Consider the following 18,520-nt stretch of genomic DNA (forward strand, 5'->3'; position numbering starts at 1 on the left):
ATAGTTAACCACCCACAAACACCATATCGTCACCATTATTGGACTCAAATTTGGCTGAGGAATACATTTCCCGAGTAAAAATGTTCCGACTAAGCCATTTTTACGTTTTTTTTTAATTTCCACCTCTTTTTTAGTAGATCTAAATTAAAATCACAAGTTTAGAGTTGAAAATATCTAACTCGCCGGAGAAGGGAGATGCAATGGAAATTCGGCGATAGTATGCTAGAGTAAGTCGCCGGAGAAATTAATTAGTCACCGGAGCAAAGCCGATGCGTGAGATAGAACGAAGAGACGGTAAAAAACAAGAAAGGAGAAGATAAAAAGTAAAACCGTCTGCTTGATCGTCGTCGGACAACCATCAAATAGGTCGCCGTCGGAGGGTGGTGGTCTAGGGAGGTGGAGGGAGGGTGGTGGGTGGTAGAAGGGTATGAAAGAAAATAAGAGAGATTAATATCAGGGGGATTGGTCTGTGGAAGTTAGAAGGCTTTTAATGTTGGTCGTTGACTTTGAGTCTCTGATCCAGTGGTAGGTAACAGTTCGTACGGTTCGCATCGTACTTTAGTTCGCACTTTGACCCGCCCTTTATATATATATATATATATATATATATATATATATATATATATATATATATATATATATATATATATATATATATATATATAGATTCGGGATCATATGAGAACCACTAGGATGATGAGAACCACTAATAATACTACTAATATTAACATTACTAATTAATAATACAAATAATATTACAATTTTACGCGCTCAACTCCTCAAACCATTCAATTTCATTAATTTCCCAAATTTCCCTTTCTCACTCATCTTCTTCTCTCTCTACGACCCTCATCATCCCCGTTTCCGATCGTCGCCATTTCCGATCGTCGTCGCTGCACATCTCTATCCTACCTTCATCGTATCCGATCATCTGCTTCTCATATTACGGTTCAATCCATTCATCGCAGCATTTTCGCGAGATTTATCAATCTCATTCCTACAAATTCAGGTACTATGCTTCGGATAATGGCGATTGTACTGTAATTTTATCATGCATGTATTTTTTCCTTCGACATTCATCAATTCCCTCGACATTCATCAATTCATATTCAACTATTAACCCTAATTTGCAGTTATTTCCCTAATTAAGGTCTTTTTATTTTTATTCTATAATGAATTCTTAGATTCGGGATATAAATTCAGAGTTTTAATGTATTGAACACATTTGCATAGAAAATCAGAGTTTATACGTTGCTTATAGTTTAGCGATTTCTGCATTTTTGTTCTGATTGCATGTTCAAGTAATTTTTAATAATTGAATTTGAGGATTTGTGAGTTTTTATTCTGATTGCATGTTCAAGTACTTTTAAATAATTGAATTTGCGTATTTTGTGAGGGTCTTTTGGTTTTAAATGATCTATATTGTTTGGATCTGAAAGAATAGTCGAGCTGGTAGTTGCTTGTTGTTTTCAGTATTTTTTAGCCAAGTAAGTTGAGGTTTTAGGATACCCGTCCTCTGTCCGTGCATGAAATAGGTCCAGCGTGCATAAAATAGGGTTCAATGTGAATCAAATAAGGCCCTGTCCGCATCAAACACGGCGTCACTTTAAAATTAGCAGTAGGTTCATTGTCGATAAGGTGACAATGCTTAATTAGTAGAGGGCCCTTGACTCGGAAAATCTGCATATTTTCCAAAATCTAAATGCTCTCGGTTGTGCATTGGCCGAAATTTCTATTTTCACCTGTGTTAACATCAGTCAATATATTCACAGATATGAGGCGAAAGACTGTTGCAAGGAAGAAAAACACACAAGTCAAAATTACACAAATAAAAGGAGGTAGATCAGTGAAAGATTATTTCCCACCAAACCCAACAAATTCAACTCTAAATGATGCTGTTGACCGAAGTATGTTGTAAGAACATCTGCATAGCTTTGTCTGTTTTTATGTTTCATCCCTTCCTTACCCCAAAATAATGATAGACTACATTTTAATGCTCTCTCTAAACTTGGATGCAATACCTGTATTGCTTGCTTAATGTGATATTTCCTGAATTTATCTTAGTGTTTTTCTGCATGCTTTATGTGATTTTCAAATGACGGACTGCTTGTACTCTTTTCCTTACTAGTTCCTATTTCTAGTTTTTTCATTCGAGAGTTCAATTTGTGATGCTTGTAGGTCATTCTCTTACTGGTCAACTACTTATACATAGCCAAGTATGGCCAATTGGTGCAAGGGGTGGGTAGTCAATATTTATGAAGAAGATAAAGCACTTTTTGTCAAGAATTACGTAAGAGAAAAAAAGAGGCTATGGGTTTGTCATTTGCTCCCTTAGACAAAGTTCACTTACCGACAATCTGTTATCAAGCCCAACTTGATGATGTTTTCAATAATCAAGATCTAGTGACTAACATATTTAACCAACTAGATTTTAACGAAGATAAGGCAAATATGGCGTTGGTCTGTAGGAATTGGTCTCAGCTTTTCCTCATACACCCAACTGCACCTCGCATTGAACATGCATATGGCATTTCTCTACGGACCAATGATATCAATGGTGTAAGAATTGTTCGTAGGGGCCTAAAATAATTTATAAAAGATGCAAATGCTTTATGATTGAAGATTTTGGCGGCTAAATTGCTCAAAGCATCATCAACAAGAGAAAAATATTTTCCAAAGAGAACATCTTAACGCTCTTGATGATGCTGAACGTGCACATGTGAATGAGTTGCTTCATGCTTTAGCCACGCCATCTCCTGCACGTGACATAGCAGTTGGCATTTCAACAGACTTAGCAACTCGGGCCAGTTTGCCTTTTTTCGGTTTTTTCCTCTATATGTAACTCAACTGCTAAAGTTTGACAGTTTTTGGCATTTTGATGTCTGTGTATTTAGGCCCTTAACGGTTCAGGTCTTAAAGTTGCCCTATTTTCAGTCTTTTGTGGTACTCTTGTATAATTCCATGTATTAAGCCACATTTGTAATATTATGTAGTCGGGTTTTCCCATTTTCAATGTTGTAAAGCTTTGTCATGTATGGATGATATGTTTTATTAATGAAGTTTCTTTTCCTTATTTTATTAATCATCGAGCTTTCATTGTTTCATAATTACATGAAGTTTCTGGATCTATGGAACAGCCTTGTAGATGCATCAAAAAACAATCTCAGTGCATTAAAATTCCCATGTATATGCCTGAAATAAGCTGCCTTCTTAACCTACTTACTTTGACAGATAATCCTCCCAACCCAAGTACTACAGCTGCAAAGCCAGAACAAATTCCTCCTCCACGTCGACAGAGTCCACGTATCCAACCAAAAGTTACTGAGCAAGTAACACCAGATATGCTTTTTGGTAACAACAATGGTGAGGGTTTACCTTTTCTTGTCCCTTTTAAAGATTTCCAGTATATGTTGTTTGTTTGAATATTAATGGTGATGGTTTAAGGTGCAATACCCTTATGAATGCATCAAGTAGCCTTGTAGATGCATCAAAAAGCATCCATATGCATTAAACAACCATGCCTTGCGGTTTTCTTCTTGTTCTGAATGACAATAGCAAGGGAAAGGGTTTAGGGTTGGATTAGGCGGACCGCGGTTAGGGTTGGATTAGGCGGACCCGCGGTAGCGGTCCGCCTAATCCAACCCTAAACCCTTTCCCTTCCCGTTTTAGGACACCCGGGCCCTTTTTAAAAATCCCGTCCCCAAAAAGGGGTTCACTCGTCCCCTTCTAGGGTGTCTTTAGGTTTTCGTGTTCGAATGACAATAGCAAGGGAAAGGGTTTAGGGTTGGATTAGGCGGACCCGCGGTAGCGGTCCGCCTAATCCAACCCTAAACCATTTCCCGTCCCGTTTTAGGACAACCGGGCCCCTTTTTAAAATCCCGTCCCCAAAAAAGGGTTCACTCGTTCCCTTCTAGGGTGTCTTTAGTTTTTCGTGTTCTGAATGACAATAGCAAGGGAAAGGGTTTAGGGTTGGATTAGGCGGACCCGCTACCGCGGGTCCGCCTAATCCAACCCTAAACCCTTTCCCGTCCCGTTTTAGGATAACCGGGCCCCTTTTTAAAATCCCGTCCCCAAAAAAGGGTTCACTCGTCCCCTTCTAGGGTGTCTTTAGGTTTTCGTGTTCGAATGACAATAGCAAGGGAAAGGGTTTAGGGTTGGATTAGGCGGACCTGTGGTAGTGGTCCGCATAATCCAACCCTAAACCCTTTCCCGTCCCGTTTTAGGACACCCGGGCCCCTTTTTAAAATCCCGTCCCCAAAAAAGGGTTCACTCGTTCCCTTCTAGGGTGTCTTTAGGTTTTCGTGTTCTAAATGACAATAACAAGGGAAAGGGTTTAGGGTTAGATTAGGCGGACTCGCGGTAGCGGTCCGCCTAATCCAACCCTAAACCCTTTCCCGTCCCGTTTTAGGACACCCGGGCCCCTTTTTAAAATCCAGTCCCCAAAAAAGGGTTCACTCGTCCCCTTCTAGGGTGTCTTTAGGTTTTCGTGTTCGAATGACAATAGCAAGGGAAAAGGTTTAGGGTTGGATTAGGCGGACCCGCGGTAGCGGTCCGCCTAATCCAACCCTAAACACTTTCCCGTCCCGTTTTAGGACACCAGGGCCCCTTTTTAAAATCCCGTCCCCAAAAAAGGGTTCACTCGTCCCCTTCTAGGGTGTCTTTAGGTTTTCCTGTTCGAATAAAAATATGCATGAAATAAGCTGTCTTCCTGAAGCTAATCGGTGTTTGGTTTGGTGTACACTAGTCTTATGAATTAATGGACTAACCTTGTATATGCATCAAATAACTGTTTATGTGCATTAAACAACTTTGTGCATGCATGGAATAAGCTGTCTTCCTGAAGCTAATCACTGTTTGGTTTGGCGTACAATAGTCTCATGAATTCATGGACCAACCTTGTATATGCATCAAATAACTGTTTATGTGCATTAAACAACTTTGTACATGCATGAAATAAGCTGTCTTGTTGTAGCTAATCACTCTTTGGTTTATCGTACAATAGTCTTATGAATTCATGAACCAACCTTGTATATGCATCAAATAACTGTTTATGTGCATTAAACAACTTCGTACCTGCATAAAATAAGTTGTCTTCCTGAAGCTAATCACTGTTTGGTTTGGCGTACAATAGTCTTATGAATTCATGGACCAACCTTGTATATGCATCAAATAACTGTTTATGTGCATTAAACCACTTCGTATCTGCATGAAATAAGCTGTCTACCTGAAGCTAATCACTGTTTGGTTTGGCGTACAATGGTCTTATGAATTCACGGACCAACCTTGTATATGCATCAAATAACTATCTATGCGTATAAAACAATTTAGTATATACATGAAATAAGCTACCTTACTAATGCTGACTACTTTGACAGATAATTCTCCCAAACCAAACCCTACAGCAGCAGAGGCAGAACACATTTCACCGCGGCAATGGAGTCCGCGTGTTAAAGACAAAGTTCACGACGAAGTCGCACTAGAGTTGCCTCCTAACAAGAACAAGAGGAAAGCAGCAGAAACAAGCAAATAGCCAACGCAAAGTATAAAAAGAAGAAAGCGTTCTGACAAGTATAAGCCTCTCATATCAACCCCTCGTCATCAAAAAAAAAAAAAAAAAAAAGTATAAGCCTCTCCTCACTCGGATGAGTCCTTCCTTGATAACTAATTTCATCAAGTTGGGGCCATCTGAAATGCAAATTGAAGCCATACACAGTATGGGGTTCGGAGGGTTGTTACAACTTAAGTCAGAAGAAATCAATGGCCATTTGGCCAGATGGATTGTCAAGACATTTAATCCGTTCAATTGTTCATTGATGAACCGCGATCTTGTTATCTCTGATGAGGATGTCCACGTTGCAACTGATAATGGTGATAATAATAATAATAATAATAATAATAATAATAATAATAATAATAATAATAATAATAATAATAATAATAATAATAATAATAATAATAATAATAATAATAATAATAATAATAATATACTCGGCTTCCCACCAATTTCTTGTAAGCGTTTATTTTATTTTAATGATAGTCTTACGCATCTTATTATTAAAATAATAATAATAATAATAATAATAATAATAATAATAATAATAATAATAATAATAATAATAATAATAATAATAATAACAATAATAAAAATAAAAATAATAATAATAATAATAATAATAATAATAATAATTATAATAATAATAATAATAATAATAATAATAATAATAATAATAATAATAATAATAATAATAATAATAATAATAATAATAATAATAATAATAATAATAATAATAATAATACCATTGCCTTGCTCAAGCGGGTTCAGAAATTTGTTGAGTCCTAGTATGCCGGAGCGCGTGGTTCTGATTTTATTTTTATCGACTTAACTTTGCTATTACAAAGGGGCTGGGAGCCCATATTGTGTCTCGGCAACAAACAAGTTTTTGTAAAAATTGATTTGTTCTTAATAAAAGTTGCGGTGTAATAATAATAATAATAATAATAATAATAATAATAATAATAATAATAATAATAATAATAATAATAATAATAATAATAATAATAATAATAATAATAATAATAATAATAATAATAATAATAATAATAATAATAATAATAATAATAATAATAATAATAATTATAATAATAATAATAATAACAATAATAATAATAATAATAATCACATTGCCTTGCTCCAACAGATTCAGAAATTATCCGGGTCTTAGTATCTTAGGAGCGCGTGCTAATGATTTTATTTTTATCGACTTAACTTTGCTATTACTAAGGGGATGGGAGCCCAGATTGTGTCTGGGCTACAACCAAGTTCTTGTAAAAATTGATTTGTTCTTAATAAAAGTTGCGGTGTTTAAAAATAATAATAATAATAATAATAACAATGATCATAATGGTGATAATAATAATCATAATAATCATAATAATAATAATAATAATAATAATAATAATAATAATAATAATAATAATAATAATAATAATGATAGTAATAACAATAATAATAATAATAATAATAATAATAATAATAATAATAACAATAATAATAATAATACCATTGCATTGCTCAAGCAGATTCAGAAATTTTCCGTGTCTTGTATGCCGGAGCACGTGCTACTGATTTTATTTTTATCGACTTAACTTTTCTATTAAAAGGGGGTGGGAGCCCAGATTGTGTCTCGGCTACAACCAAGTTCTTGTAAAAATTTATTTGTTCTTAATAAAAGTTGCGGTGTTAATAAAAAATAATAATAACAAAGATGATAATGGTGATAATAATAATAATAATAATAATAATAATAATAATAATAATAATAATATACTCGGCTTCCCACCAATTTCTTGTAAACGTTTATTTTATTTTAATGATAGCTGCGCGCATCTTATTATTAAAATAATAATAATAATAATAATAATAATAATAATAATAATAATAATTATAATAATAATAATAATAATAATAATAATAATAATAATAATAATAATAATAATAATAATAATAATAATAATAATAATAATACCATTGCCTTGCTCAAGCGGGTTCAGAAATTTGTTGAGTCCTTGTATGCCGGAGCGCGTGGTTCTGATTTTATTTTTATCGACTTAACTTTGCTATTACAAAGGGGCTGGGAGCCCATATTGTGTCTCGGCAACAAACAAGTTTTTGTAAAAATTGATTTGTTCTTAATAAAAGTTGCGGTGTAATAATAATAATAATAATAATAATAATAATAATAATAATAATAATAATAATAATAATAATAATAATAATAATTATAATAATAATAATAATAACAATAATAATAATAATAATAATCACATTGCCTTGCTCCATGATTTAAATTATCCGGGTCTTAGTATGCCGGAGCGTGCTAATGATTTTATTTTTATCGACTTAACTTTGCTATTACTAAGGGGATGGGAGCCAGTTGTGTCTCGGCTACAACCAAGTTCTTGTAAAAATTGATTTGTTCTTAATAAAAGTTGCGGTGTTTAAAAATAATAATAATAATAATAATAACAATGATCATAATGGTGATAATAATAATCATAATAATAATAATAATAATAATAATAATAATAATAATAATAATAATAATAATAATAATAATGATAGTAATAACAATAATAATAATAATAATAATAATAATAATAATAATAATAATAATAATAATAATAATAATAATAATAATACCATTGCATTGCTCAAGCAGATTCAGAAATTTTCCGTGTCTTGTATCCGAGACACGTGCTACGATTTTATTTTTATCGACTTAACTTTTCTATTAATAAGGGGGTGGGAGCCCAGATTGTGTCTCGGCTACAACCAAGTTCTTGTAAAAATTTATTTGTTCTTAATAAAAGTTGCGGTGTTTAAAAAAAATAATAATAACAAAGATGATAATGGTGATAATAATAATTATAATAATAATAATAATAATAATAATAATAATAATAATAATAATAATAATAATAATAATAATAATAATAATAAAAATAATAATATACTCGGCTTCCCACCAATTTCTTGTAAACGTTTATTTTATTTTAATGATAGCTGCGCGCATCTTATTATTAAAATAATAATAATAATAATAATAATAATAATTATAATAATAATAATAATAATAATAATAATAATAATAATAATAACAATAATAATAATAATTATTATTATAATAATAATAATAATAATAATAATAATAATAATAATAATAATAATAATAATAATAATAATAATAATAATAATAATAATAATAATAATAATAATAATAATAATAATAATAATACCATTGCCTTGCTCAAGCGGGTTTGAAATTTTTCGTGTCCTAGTATGCCGGAGCGTGGTTCGATTTTATTTTTATCGACTTAACTTTGCTATTACAAAGGGGCTGGGAGCCCATATTGTGTCTAAAGCAACAACCAAGTTTTTGTAAATATTGATTTGTTCTTAATAAAAGTTGCGGTGTAATAATAATAATAATAATAATAATAATAATAATAATAATAATAATAATAATAATAATAATAATAATAATAATAATAATAATAATAATAATAATAATAATAATAATAATAAAAACAATAATAATAATAATAATACCATTGTCTTGCTCCAGCGGATTCAGAAATAATCTAGGTCTTAGTATGCCGGAGCGCGTGCTACTGATTTTATTTTTATCGACTTAACTTTGCTATTACTAAGGGGATGGGAGCCCAGATTGTGTCTCGGCTACAACTAAGTTCTTGTAAAAATGGATTTGTTCTTAATAAAAGTTGCGGTGTTTAAAAAAATAATAATAATAATAGCAATGATCATAATGGTTATAACAATAATAATAATAATAATAATAATAATAATAATAATAATAGTAATAATAGTTATAATAGTAGTAGTAATAATAATAATAATAATAATAATAATAATAATAATAATAATAATAATAATAATAATAAAAATAATAATAATACCATTGCCTTGCTCAAGCGGGTTCGGAAATTTTCTGTGTCCTAGTATGCCGGAGCGCGGGGTTCTGATTTTATTTTTATCGACTTAACTTTGCTATTACAAAGGGGCTGGGAGCCCATATTGTGTCTCGGCAACAAACAAGTTTTTGTAAAAATTGATTTGTTCTTAATAAAAGTTGCGGTGTAATAATAATAATAATAATAATAATAATAATAATAATAATAATAATAATAATAATAATAATAATAATAATAATAATAATAATAATAATAATAATAATAATAATAATAATAATAATAATAATAATAATAATAATAATAATAATTATAACAATAATAATAATAACAATAATAATAATAATAATCACATTGCCTTGCTCCAACAGATTCAGAAATTATCTGGGTCTTAGTATGCCGGAGCGCGTGCTAATGATTTTATTTTTATCGAATTAACTTTGCTATTACTAAGGGGATGGGAGCCCAGATTGTGTCTCGGCTACAACCAAGTTCTTGTAAAAATTGATTTGTTCTTAATAAAAGTTGCGGTGTTTAAAAATAATAATAATAATAATAATAACAATGATCATAATGGTGATAATAATAATCATAATAATAATAATAATAATAATAATAATAATAATAATAATAATAATAATAATAATGATAGTAATAACAATAATAATAATAATAATAATAATAATAATAATAATAATAATAATACCATTGCATTGCTCAAGCAGATTCAGAAATTTTCCGTGTCTTGTATGCCGGAGCACGTGCTACTGATTTTATTTTTATCGACTTAACTTTTCTATTAATAAGGGGGTGGGAGCCCAGATTGTGTCTCGGCTACAACCAAGTTCTTGTAAAAATTTATTTGTTCTTAATAAAAGTTGCGGTGTTTAAAAAAAATAATAATAACAAAGATGATAATGGTGATAATAATAATTATAATAATAATAATAATAATAATAATAATAATAATAATAATAATAATAATAATAATAATAATAATAATAATAATAAAAATAATAATATACTCGGCTTCCCACCAATTTCTTGTAAACGTTTATTTTATTTTAATGATAGCTGCGCGCATCTTATTATTAAAATAATAATAATAATAATAATAATAATAATAATAATAATAATAATAATAATAATAATAACAATAATAATAATAATAATAATTATTGTTATAATAATAATAATAATAATAATAATAATAATAATAATAATAATAATAATAATAATAATAATAATAATAATAATAATAATAATAATAATAATAATAATAATAATAATAATAATAATAATAATAATAATAATAATAATACCATTGCCTTGCTCAAGCGGGTTGAAATTTTCTCGTGTCCTAGTATCTTAGAGCACGTGGTTCGATTTTATTTTTATCGACTTAACTTTGCTATTACAAAAGTGGGAGCCCATATTGTGTCTCGGCAACAAACAAGTTTTTGTAAAAATTGATTTGTTCTTAATAAAAGTTGCGGTGTAATAATAATAATAATAATAATAATAATAATAATAATAATAATAATAATAATAATAATAATAATAATAATAATAATAATAATAATAATAATAATAATTATAATAATAATAATAATAACAATAATAATAATAATAATAATCACATTGCCTTGCTCCAACAGATTCAGAAATTATCTGGGTCTTAGTATGCCGGAGCGCGTGCTAATGATTTTATTTTTATCGACTTAACTTTGCTATTACTAAGGGGATGGGAGCCCAGATTGTGTCTGGGCTACAACCAAGTTCTTGTAAAAATTGATTTGTTCTTAATAAAAGTTGCGGTGTTTAAAAATAATAATAATAATAATAATAACAATGATCATAATGGTGATAATAATAATCATAATAATCATAATAATAATAATAATAATAATAATAATAATAATAATAATAATAATAATAATAATGATAGTAATAACAATAATAATAATAATAATAATAATAATAATAATAATAATAATAATAATAATAATAATAATAATAATAATAATAATAATAATAATAATAATAATAATAACAATAATAATAATAATACCATTGCATTGCTCAAGCGATTTAAATTTTCCGTGTCTTGTATGCCGGAGCACGTGCTCTCGATTTTATTTTTATCGACTTAACTTTTCTATTAAAAGGGGGTGGGAGCCCAGATTGTGTCTCGGCTACAACCAAGTTCTTGTAAAAATTTATTTGTTCTTAATAAAAGTTGCGGTGTTTAAAAAAAATAATAATAACAAAGATGATAATGGTGATAATAATAATAATAATAATAATAATAATAATAATAATAATAATAATAATAATATACTCGGCTTCCCACCAATTTCTTGTAAACGTTTATTTTATTTTAATGATAGCTGCGCGCATCTTATTATTAAAATAATAATAATAATAATAATAATAATAATAATAATAATAATAATAATAATAATAATAATTATAATAATAATAATAATAATAATAATAATAATAATAATAATAATAATAATAATAATACCATTGCCTTGCTCAAGCGGGTTTAGAAATTTGTTGAGTCCTTGTATGCCGGAGCGCGTGGTTCTGATTTTATTTTTATCGACTTAACTTTGCTATTACAAAGGGGCTGGGAGCCCATATTGTGTCTCAAGCAACAAACAAGTTTTTGTAAAAATTGATTTGTTCTTAATAAAAGTTATGTGTAATAATAATAATAATAATAATAATAATAATAATAATAATAATAATAATAATAATAATAATAATAATAATAATAATAATAATAATAATAATAATAATAATAATAATAATTATAATAATAATAATAATAACAATAATAATAATAATAATAATCACATTGCCTTGCTCCAGATTGAAGTAAATTATCCGGGTCTTAGTATCGGAGCGCGTGCTAATGATTTTATTTTTATCGACTTAACTTTGCTATTACTAAGGGGATGGGAGCCCAGATTGTGTCTCGGCTACAACCAAGTTCTTGTAAAAATTGATTTGTTCTTAATAAAAGTTGCGGTGTTTAAAAATAATAATAATAATAATAATAACAATGATCATAATGGTGATAATAATAATCATAATAATAATAATAATAATAATAATAATAATAATAATAATAATAATGATAGTAATAACAATAATAATAATAATAATAATAATAATAATAATAATAATAATAATAATAATAATAATAATAATAATAATAATAATAATAATAATAATAATAATAATAATAATAATAATAATAATAATAATAATAATAATAATACCATTGCATTGCTCAAGCAGATTCAGAAATTTTCCGTGTCTTGTATGCCGGAGCACGTACATCGATTTTATTTTTATCGACTTAACTTTTCTATTAATAAGGGGTGGGAGCCCAGTTGTGTCGGCTACAACCAAGTTCTTGTAAAAATTTATTTGTTCTTAATAAAAGTTGCGGTGTTTAAAAAAAATAATAATAACAAAGATGATAATGGTGATAATAATAATTATAATAATAATAATAATAATAATAATAATAATAATAATAATAATAATAATAATAATAATAATAATAAAAATAATAATATACTCGGCTTCCCACCAATTTCTTGTAAACGTTTATTTTATTTTAATGATATCAAACGCATCTTATTATTAAAATAATAATAATAATAATAATAATAATAATAATAATAATAATAATAATAATAATAATAATAATAATAATAATAATTATTATTATTATTATAATAATAATAATAATAATAATAATAATAATAATAATAATAATAATAATAATAATAATAATAATAATAATAATAATAATAATAATAATAATAATAATAATAATAATAATAATAATAATAATAATAATAATAATAATAATAATAATAATAATACCATTGCCTTGCTCAAGCGGGTTGTAAATTTTCGTGTCCTAGTATGCCGGAGCGCGTGGTTCGATTTTATTTTTATCGACTTAACTTTGCTATTACAAAGGGGCTGGGAGCCCATATTGTGTCTCGGCAACAACCAAGTTTTTGTAAATATTGATTTGTTCTTAATAAAAGTTGCGGTGTAATAATAATAATAATAATAATAATAATAATAATAATAATAATAATAATAATAATAATAATAATAATAATAATAATAATAATAATAATAATAATAATAATAATAATAATAATAATAATAATAATAATAATAATAATAATAAAAACAATAATAATAATAATAATACCATTGTCTTGCTCAATGATTGAAATAATCTAGGTCTTAGTATCGGAGAGCGCGTGCTCTGATTTTATTTTTATCGACTTAACTTTGCTATTACTAAGGGGATGGGAGCCCAGATTGTGTCTCGGCTACAACTAAGTTCTTGTAAAAATGGATTTGTTCTTAATAAAAGTTGCGGTGTTTAAAAAAATAATAATAATAATAGCAATGATCATAATGGTTATAACAATAATAATAATAATAATAATAATAATAATAATAATAATAATAATAATAATAATAGTAATAATAGTTATAATAGTAGTAGTAATAATAATAATAATAATAATAATAATAATAATAATAATAATAATAATAATAATAATAATAATAAAAATAATAATAATACCATTGCCTTGCTCAAGCGGGTTCGGAAATTTTTCGTGTCCTAGTATGCGGGAGCGGGGTTCGATTTTATTTTTATCGACTTAACTTTGCTATTACAAAGGGGCTGGGAGCCCATATTGTGTCTCGGCAACAAACAAGTTTTTGTAAAAATTGATTTGTTCTTAATAAAAGTTGCGGTGTAATAATAATAATAATAATAATAATAATAATAATAATAATAATAATAATAATAATAATAATAATAATAATAATAATAATAATAATAATAATAATAATAATAATAATAATAATAATAATAATAATAATAATAATAATAATAATAATAATTATAATAATAATAATAATAACAATAATAATAATAATAATAATCACATTGCCTTGCTCCAACAGATTCAGAAATTATCTGGGTCTTAGTATGCCGGAGCGCGTGCTAATGATTTTATTTTTATCGACTTAACTTTGCTATTACTAAGGGGATGGGAGCCCAGATTGTGTCTCGGCTACAACCAAGTTCTTGTAAAAATTGATTTGTTCTTAATAAAAGTTGCGGTGTTTAAAAATAATAATAATAATAATAATAACAATGATCATAATGGTGATAATAATAATCATAATAATAATAATAATAATAATAATAATAATAATAATAATAATAATAATAATAATAATAATGATAGTAATAACAATAATAATAATAATAATAATAATAATAATAATAATAATAATAATAATAATAATAATAATAATAATAATACCATTGCATTGCTCAATGATTTAAATTTTCCGTGTCTTGTATGCCGGAGCACGTGCTCGATTTTATTTTTATCGACTTAACTTTTCTATTAATAAGGGGTGGGAGCCCAGTTGTGTCTCGGCTACAACCAAGTTCTTGTAAAAATTTATTTGTTCTTAATAAAAGTTGCGGTGTTTAAAAAAAATAATAATAACAAAGATGATAATGGTGATAATAATAATTATAATAATAATAATAATAATAATAATAATAATAATAATAATAATAATAATAATAATAATAAAAATAATAATATACTCGGCTTCCCACCAATTTCTTGTAAACGTTTATTTTATTTTAATGATAGCTGCGCGCATCTTATTATTAAAATAATAATAATAATAATAATAATAATAATAATAATAATAATAATAATAATAATAATAATAATAATAATAATAACAATAATAATAATAATAATTATTATTATTATTATAATAATAATAATAATAATAATAATAATAATAATAATAATAATAATAATAATAATAATAATAATAATAATAATAATAATAATAATAATAATAATAATAATAATACCATTGCCTTGCTCAAGCGGGTTCAGAAATTTTCTGTGTCCTAGTATGCCGGAGCGCGTGGTTCTGATTTTATTTTTATCGACTTAACTTTGCTATTACAAAGGGGCTGGGAGCCCATATTGTGTCTCGGCAACAACCAAGTTTTTGTAAATATTGATTTGTTCTTAATAAAAGTTGCGGTGTAATAATAATAATAATAATAATAATAATAATAATAATAATAATAATAATAATAATAATAATAATAATAATAATAATAATAATAATAATAATAATAATAATAATAATAATAATAATAATAATAATAATAATAATAATAATAATAATAAAAACAATAATAATAATAATAATACCATTGTCTTGCTCCAGCGGATTCAGAAATAATCTGGGTCTTAGTATGCCGGAGCGCGTGCTACTGATTTTATTTTTATCGACTTAACTTTGCTATTACTAAGGGGATGGGAGCCCAGATTGTGTCTCGGCTACAACTAAGTTCTTGTAAAAATGGATTTGTTCTTAATAAAAGTTGCGGTGTTTAAAAAAATAATAATAATAATAGCAATGATCATAATGGTTATAACAATAATAATAATAATAATAATAATAATAATAATAATAGTAATAATAGTTATAATAGTAGTAGTAATAATAATAATAATAATAATAATAATAATAATAATAATAATAATAATAATAATAATAATAATAAAAATAATAATAATACCATTGCCTTGCTCAAGCGGGTTCGGAAATTTTCTGTGTCCTAGTATGCCGGAGCGCGGGGTTCTGATTTTATTTTTATCGACTTAACTTTGCTATTACTAAGGGGCTGGGAGCCCATATTGTGTCTCGGCAACAACCAAGTTTTTGTAAAAATTGATTTGTTCTTAATAAAAGTTGCCGTGTTTAAGAAAAATAATAATAATAATAATAACAATGATCATAATGTTGAAAATAATAAAAATAATAATAATAATAATAATAATAATAATAATAATAATAATAATAATAATAATAATAATAATAATAATAATAATAAGAATAAGAATAATAATAATAATAATAATAATAATAATAGTAATGATCTGGAGACTCACCAAAGATCTTTTCTTTTTCGCAATTGGTGTACCTTCTTTGTGGGTATTTGTGCAGTCGCTTTCTCCTTCTCTACCCATGCTACTGACCTGTCTACTGTTCTTCACTGGTTCAGTTCTCATAATAGAGGCAGCAACTGGATCAAAAAAAGGAGGAGATGCTCACTTTCCTGCACTATTTACCATATTTGGCAAGAGCGTAACCGTCGCATTTTTGATACGTTCACCAGGAGTGTTGAGGTTGTTACTCAATTAGTGATTTCTCAAGTTTCTCTTCGTATGTCTTACTGTACTTTATCTAAGTTTTTACTTGACAATGGATTCAGTAGAGGATCCGTCGACAAAACCCCATTTCTAAAAACTAAGGGTTCTGACCTTTTTGTTGTTCAAATATACGTCGATGATATCATCTTTGGATCGACTAACCGAAGCTTGTGCAAATATTTTTCTGAGTTGATGACTTCCGAGTTCGAGATGAGTATGATGGGAGAATTAAAATTCTTCTTAGGACTACAAATACAACAAACTGATGAAGGCATTAAAATCCATCAACAGAAATATATCAAGGAGTTGATTCAGAAATTTGGAATGGAAAATTCACACGCTATGCCTACTCCAATGGTCGAAAACAAGAAATTGACATTGGATGAAAGCGGTAAATCAGTTGATGAAACTACTTACCGTGGGATGATTGGGTCACTGTTATATTTGACCGCAAGTAGACCCGATATTATGTTTAGCGTATGCGTTTGTGCGAGATATCAATCGTCTCCCAAAGAATCGCATATGACGGCCGTAAAACGAATTTTACGTTACTTGATTTGAACGGCCAACTTATACTTATGGTACCCAATGGAGTGCAATTTTGATCTTGTCGGTTATTCTGATGCCGACTACGCAGGATGTTCTCTAGACAGAAAAAGCACGTCGGGTGTTGCCACGTTTGTCGGACCGTGTATCATCACGTGGGGTTCGAAGAAACAAAATTCGGTTGCTCTCTCAACTGCTGAAGCCGAATATATTGTCGCAGGACTGGTATGTACTCAACTTTTATGGCTTAAGCATCAATTACGTGATTATGGTGTTGACGTAGGATGTATTCCTATTTTATGTGATAATACTAGTGCGATAATACTAGTGCGATAATAATTTCTAAAAACCCCGAACAACATTCACGTACCAAACATATTGAAATACGACACCATTTTATAAGAGACCATGTTGAGAAGGGGAATATAAAACTTAAGTTTTGTAGTACTGAAAAACAATGGGCAGACATTTTGACAAAATCATTAGCTAGAGAACGATTTGAGACTTTACGGTTGGAAATTGGTTTAATTGGTGGTACCTAAGCTTCTATATTTGTTCAATCTTTTTATGACTGACTAGTTAAGTTAAGATTGTATGACTGTGTCCGTATATTGCGTTGCATGAATAATTTCGTTTATAGAAATATTTTTTTCATAAGATTCTATCTGCTATTTAGAATTTAATTGTTATACAAACTTATTCTTTATCGCAATAAACAAAACACACCATATTTTTATCTTTCCAATTCATAAAAATCTTCCAAATAGCTCTCCTATACACGGCTCATACTTCCTACATAAAATCAATTTCCTAATTCTTGTCTTATCACCATAAATTCCCATACCTATCATAATACCTATTCCTAATTAAAGACACTTACCATAATTGACCTCCACTTGTTAAGCCTATACCTAGCCTACACCTATTTCTACCCTCCTTATTGCGTGTTACCCGTCCACCCAACCCCACTTGCATACTTTTCTTTCTCTCATATTTTTACCATCATCACAATTCATCTTCTTTACTCAAACCATCACCATCACCTCTTTTTTTTCAACTCACCATCATCATGAATCCATCTCATGCAAAAAATACCCGATCCTCAACCCGTCACCACCAAAACCGCCCCTTTCCTAACCAAACATCACCTCTACCACCAC

This window comes from Silene latifolia, chromosome Y, assembly GCF_048544455.1.
Source record: "Silene latifolia isolate original U9 population chromosome Y, ASM4854445v1, whole genome shotgun sequence".
NCBI lineage: Eukaryota > Viridiplantae > Streptophyta > Magnoliopsida > Caryophyllales > Caryophyllaceae > Silene > Silene latifolia.